The sequence below is a fragment of the Macaca fascicularis genome, chromosome 5 (assembly GCF_037993035.2).
Source record: "Macaca fascicularis isolate 582-1 chromosome 5, T2T-MFA8v1.1".
In the NCBI taxonomy this organism is placed as follows: Eukaryota; Metazoa; Chordata; class Mammalia; order Primates; family Cercopithecidae; genus Macaca; species Macaca fascicularis.
In genome coordinates, this window is record NC_088379.1 from 53,687,589 (window position 1) to 53,693,621 (window position 6,033).

Here is a 6,033-nt window from a genome sequence, read left to right on the forward strand (position 1 = left end):
TACTTAATAAGCCCGTGTGTGTGTGTATGAGGCAAGGAGTTTACTGATTCTATACGTAATACCTTTGACCATATGTGGACAAGGAACATAATGAAGGTGGTTGGTTGCTCCTAAGTTCAGTGGACAAAATGATGAAAGAAATGATGAACTCAGGGATTCTGTCTCCTGGCTTCAGAAGCAGATACTGAGCCTCAAATCTGCTAAGCTTGCACTAAGTGAGAGTCTTATCTCCTGTAGAGAAAGAGCTAAAATTGTGGAAAAACAGACGCAAGCTCTTATCATGCAAGTGACTGACCTGCAATGAAAGATGCATGCACAGCCCTGCCAGGTGTCTACTGTTAAAGTGAGGGCATTGATTGGAAAATAATGGGACCCCGGAACTTGGAATGGCGATGTGTGGGAGGACCCTGATGAAGCTGGGGACACTGAGTTTGTAAACCCTGATGAACCTTTTTGCCAGAAGAAACAGATTCCCTATCCACACTAGTGACAGCATCCCCTCCCTAACCCAGGCAGCTATCAGCTTTTCCACCTTTATCTGAGGAGATAAATCCTGTGCTGCCTGAGGCAACAGTGATGGCCTCCTCTGACGCAGTTATCAGACAAGATAATGTTGATTCTCCTCAGCAGCCCCTCCCAACTCTTTTGTTTGTTTCTAGACCTATAACTAGACTGAAGTCCCGGAGGGCCCCTAGAGGTGAGGTTGAGAGTGTGACCCATGAAGAGGGACACTATACTTGAAAAAGAACTGTTTGAGTTCTCTAATTTACATAAACAGAAATCTGGAGAACAGGCATGGATATTAAGGGTATGGGATGACAGTGGAAGAAACATAGAGTTAGATCAGGCTGAATTTATTGATTTGGCCCACTAAGTAGGGACTCTGCATTTAATATTGCAGCTTGGGGAGTTCAAAAGGTTCAATAGTTTATTTGCTTGGTTAGCTGAAATATGGATTAAAAGATGGCCCACTGCTAGTGAGCTGGAAATGCCTAATCTCCATTGGTTTGACATAGAGGAAGGGATCCAAAGGCTTAGGGAGATTGGGATGATGGAGTGGGTTAGTCACTTTTGACCTACTCATCCCAGCTGGGAGGGTCCAGAAGGTATACCCTTGACCAATGCCTTGTGAAATAGATTTGTGAGGGCAGCACCTGCATCTTTGATGAGCCCAGTAATTGCTCTTCTTTATATGTCAGATCTGACAGTGGGAACTGCAGTAACTCAACTACAAAATTTAAATACAATGGGAATAATTGGATCCCAAGGTGGCAGGGGCCAAGTGATAGCACTCAATTGTCAAAGGCGAGGTGGGTATAGCTACCGTAATGGATGGCAGAGGCAAAGCAGCAATCAGAATAGTCTGACTCATGTAGAGCTCTGAGCTAATTAATCACAGTGTTCCTAGAAGTGAAATTGATAGGAAGCCTACTGTGTTCCTATTTAATTTATACAAGCAGAAATCTTCTAGGTTGAGTGGACAAAAGACTAATTTGAATTATAAAAACAGAGAATCATGACCCCTTAGTCAATTTCAAGACTTGGGCCAGTTTACAGACCCAGAACTCCTTGAATGAAGGGGAGGCCAGGTATCCTTGAGGAAGGACCCCACTGCATTACCAACAGTTTATGCAGTGAATCTTTCTCCCATCCTTCCCCAAGGAGACCTCCAGCCTTTTGCCAGCATAACTGTGCACTGGGGAAAGGGTAATGATCAGACATGTTAGGGACTATTGGACACTAGCTCTCAGCTGACGTTGATTCCAGGGGCCCCAAAATGTCATTGTGGTCCTCCAGTTAAAGTAGGAGCTTATGGAGGTCAGGTAATTAATGGAGTTTTAGCTCAGGTCTGACTTACCGTGGGTCCAATGGGTTCCCGGACTTATCCTGTGGTCATTTCCCCAGTGCCAGAATGCATAATTGGCATAGATATACTTAGCAGCTGGCAGAACCCACACATTGGCTCCCTGACTGGTAGAGTGAGGGCAATTTTGTTAGGAAAGGCCAAATGGAATCCATTAGAGCTGCCTCTACCTAGAAAATTAGTAAACAAAAAAAAAATATTGCAACCCTGGAGGGCTTGTGGAGATTAGTGCCACCATCAAGGACTTGAAAGACGCAGGGGTGATGATTCCCACCATATCCCCATTCGACCCTCCCATTTAGCCTGTGCAGAAGACAGATGGACCTTGGAGTATAACAGTAGATTGTTGTAATCTTAACCAAATGGTGACTCCAATTGCGGCTGCTGTACCAGATGTGGTTTCATTACTTGAGCAAATTAACACATCTCCTGATACCTGATATAGCCATTGACCTGGTAAATGCCTTTTCTCCATTCCTGTCCATCAGGCCCACCAGAAGCAATTTGCCTTCAGCTGGCAAGGCCAGTAATATACCTTGACTGTCCTACCTCAGGGGTGTATCAACTCTCCAGCTTTGTGTCACAATCTCATTTGGAGAGATCTTGATTGCTTTTCACTTCCACAGGATATCACACTGGTCCATTACATTGATGACATTATGGTGATTAGATCCAGTGAGCAAGAAGTAGCAAACACACTGGACTTAATGGTGTGACGTTTGTGTACCAGAGAATAGGAAATAAATCCGACTAAAATTCAGGGAACTTTTATCTCTGTAAAATTTCTAGGGGTCCAGTGGTGTGGGCTCTGTTGAGATATTCCTTCTAAGGTGAAGGATAAGTTGGTGCATTTGGCCCCTCCTACAACCAAAAAGGGGCACAATGCTTAATGGGTCTATTTGGATTTTTGAGGTAACACATTCCTCATTTGGGTGTGTTACTCCAGCCCACTTATCGAGTGACCCAAAAAGCTACCACTTTTGAGTGAGGTCCAGAACAGGAGAAGGCTCTGCAACAGGTCCAGGCTGCTGTGCAAGCTGCTCTGCCATTTGAGCCACATGACCCAGCAGATCCAATAGTGCTTGAGGTGTCTGGCAGATAGGGACGCTGTTTGGAGCCTTTGGCAGGCCCCTGTAGGTGAATCACAGTGGAGGCCTCTAGGATTTTGGAGCAATGCGCTGTCATCTTCTGGAGATAACTACTCTCCTTTTGAGAGATGGCTCTTGGCCTGTTACTGGGCTTTGGTGGAAACTGAATGTTTGACTATGGGTCACCAAGTCACCATGCAACCTGAACTGCCTTTCATGAACTGGGTGCTTTCTGACCCATCTAGCCACAAAGTGGGTTGTGCACAGCAGCATTCCATCATCAAATGGAAGTGGTGTATATCTGATCAGCCTTGAGCGAGTCCTGAAGACACAAGCAAGTTACATGAGGAAGTAGCTCAAATGCCCATGGTCTCCACTCCTGCCATCCTGCCTTCTCTTCCCCAGCCTGCACCGATGGTCTCATGGAAAGTTCCCTATGAGCAGGTGACAGAGGAAGAGAAGACAAGGACCTGGTTCACAGATGGTTCTGCACAATATGCAGGCACCACCCGAAGGTGGACAACTGCAGCACTACGGCCCTTTCTAGGACATCCCTGAAGGACAGCGGGTGAAGGGAAATCTTCCCAGTGGGCAGAACTTCGAGCAGCCCACCTGGCTTTGCACTTTGCATGAAAGGAAAAATGGCTAGATGTGCAATTACATACTGATTGATGGACTGTAGCCAATGGTTTGGCTGGATGGTCAGGGACTTGCAAGAAGCATGATTGGAAAACTGGTGGTAAATAAATTTGGGGAAGAGGTATGTGGAAGGACCTCTCTGAGTGGTCAAAAACCATGAAGATATTTGTATCCCATGTAAGTGCTCAGTAACGAGTGACCCCAGCAGAGGAAGATTTTAATAACTGAGTGGATATGATTACGTGTTCTGTGAACACCATTCAACCTTTTTCCCCAGCCACCCCTGTCATCGCCCTATTGGGCCCATGAAGAAACTTTCCATGGTGGCAGGAATGGAGGTTACGCATGGGCTCAGCAACATGGACTTCCACTCACCAAGACTGACCTGGCTGTGGGCACTGCTGAATGCCCAATTTGCCAGGAGCAGAGACCAACACTGAGCTCTCAATATGGCACCATTCCTCGGGGTGATCAGCCAGCTACCTGGTGGTAGGTTGATTATATTGTACCTCTTCCATCATGGAAAGAGCAGAGGTTTGTCCTCACAGGAATAGGCACTTAGTCCGGATCTGGGTTTGCCTATACTGTATGCAATGCTTCTGCCAAGACTACCATCTGTCGACTAACGGAATGCCTTATCTGCCATCACAATATGCCATACAGCATTGCCTCTGACGAAGGCACTCACTTTACAACTAAAAAAGTGTCACAGTGGGCTCATGCTCATGGAATTCACTAGTCCTAGCATGTTACCCATCATCCTGAAGCAGCTGGATTGACAGAATGGTGTAATGGCCTTTTGAAATCACAATTATAATGCCAACTAGGTGACAATACTTTGCAGGGTTAGGACAGAGTTCTCTAGAAGGCCATGTATGCTCTGAATCAGTGTCCAATATGTGGTTCTGTTACCCCCATAGCCAGGATTCACGGGTCCAGGAATCAAGGGGTGTGAGTGGAAGTGGCACCACTCACCATCACCCTAGTGATCCACTAGCAAAAGTTTTGCTTCCTGTTCCCATAACCTCATGTTCTGCTGACTTAGAGGTCTGAGTTCCGGAGGGAGGAACGCTGCCACCAGGAGACACAACAACAATTCCATTAAACTAGAAGTTAAGATTTCCATCTGGACACTTTGGGGTCCTCCTACCTTTAAGTCAGCAGAATAAGAAGGGAGTTACAGTGTTGGCTGGGGTTATTGACCCAGACTATCATGATGAAATCAGTCTACTACTCCACAGCAGAGGTAAGGAAATAATATGCATGGAATACAGGAGATCCATTAGGGTGTCTCTTAGTATTACCATGTCTTGTGTTTAAGGTCAGTGGGAAAGTACAACAGCCCAATCCAGGCAGAACTACAAATGGTCCAGACCCCTCAGGAATGAAGGTTTGGGTCACTCCACCAGGAGAAAAAACATGACCTGCTGAGGTGCTTGCTGAAGGTAAAGGGAATACACAATGTGTAGTAGGAGAAGGTAGTCATAAATACTAGCTATGACCACTTGACCAGCTGCAGAAATGAGGACTGTAACTGTCATGAGTATTTCCTCCTTCTTTTGTTAAAAATATGTTTGTGCATGTATACACTTATACTGAGAAGGTATCTTCATTTTATTTCCTTTTCCTTTATCATGTGACATAAGAATAATTGACTTCATATCAGCATTTAAATATTGTTAACTTTATGTAATAGTATTTGGATGGGGGTATTGGTGCATTTCCAGTTGTACAAGACAGTTGTATTATTTTACGTGTAACTATGATCTTATTATTATCTTTATTTGAAGATTATGTATGATCGCAGGAGATATATGTGGGTTCAAGTTGACAAGGGGTGGACTTGTGATGGTTAATACTGAGTGTCAGCCTGATTGGATTGAAGGATACAAATTATTGATCCTGGGTGTGTCTGTGAGGGTGCTGCCAAAAGAGATTAACATTTGAGTCAGTGGACGGGGGAAGGCAGATCCACCCTTAATCTGGTGGGCACAATCTAATCAGCTGCCAGAAAATATAAAGCAGGCAGAAAAATGTGAAAAGGAGAGACTGGCCCAGCCTCCCAGCCCACATCTTTCCCCCGTGCTGGATGCTTCCTGCCCTCTATCATCGGACTCCAAATTCTTCAGTTTTGGGACTTGGACTATCTCTCCTTCCTCCTCAGCTTGCAGACAGCCTATTGTGAGACCTTGTGATTGTGTAAGTTAATACTTAATAAATTCCCATATATATATGTATATGTATATGTGTATATATATATATGGGAGTGCACAGTATACTGTTATACGTGTTCTCTTTTATCTTAGTTATTCATCGCTTGTGGTGCCTAATTGATAAATCAATTCTTTTCAGAGGTATGTACATATCAGCAAAAACATAGTATATACAGCATTTGGTATTATCTGTGATTTTAGGCATCCACCGGTGGTCTTGGAAATAATT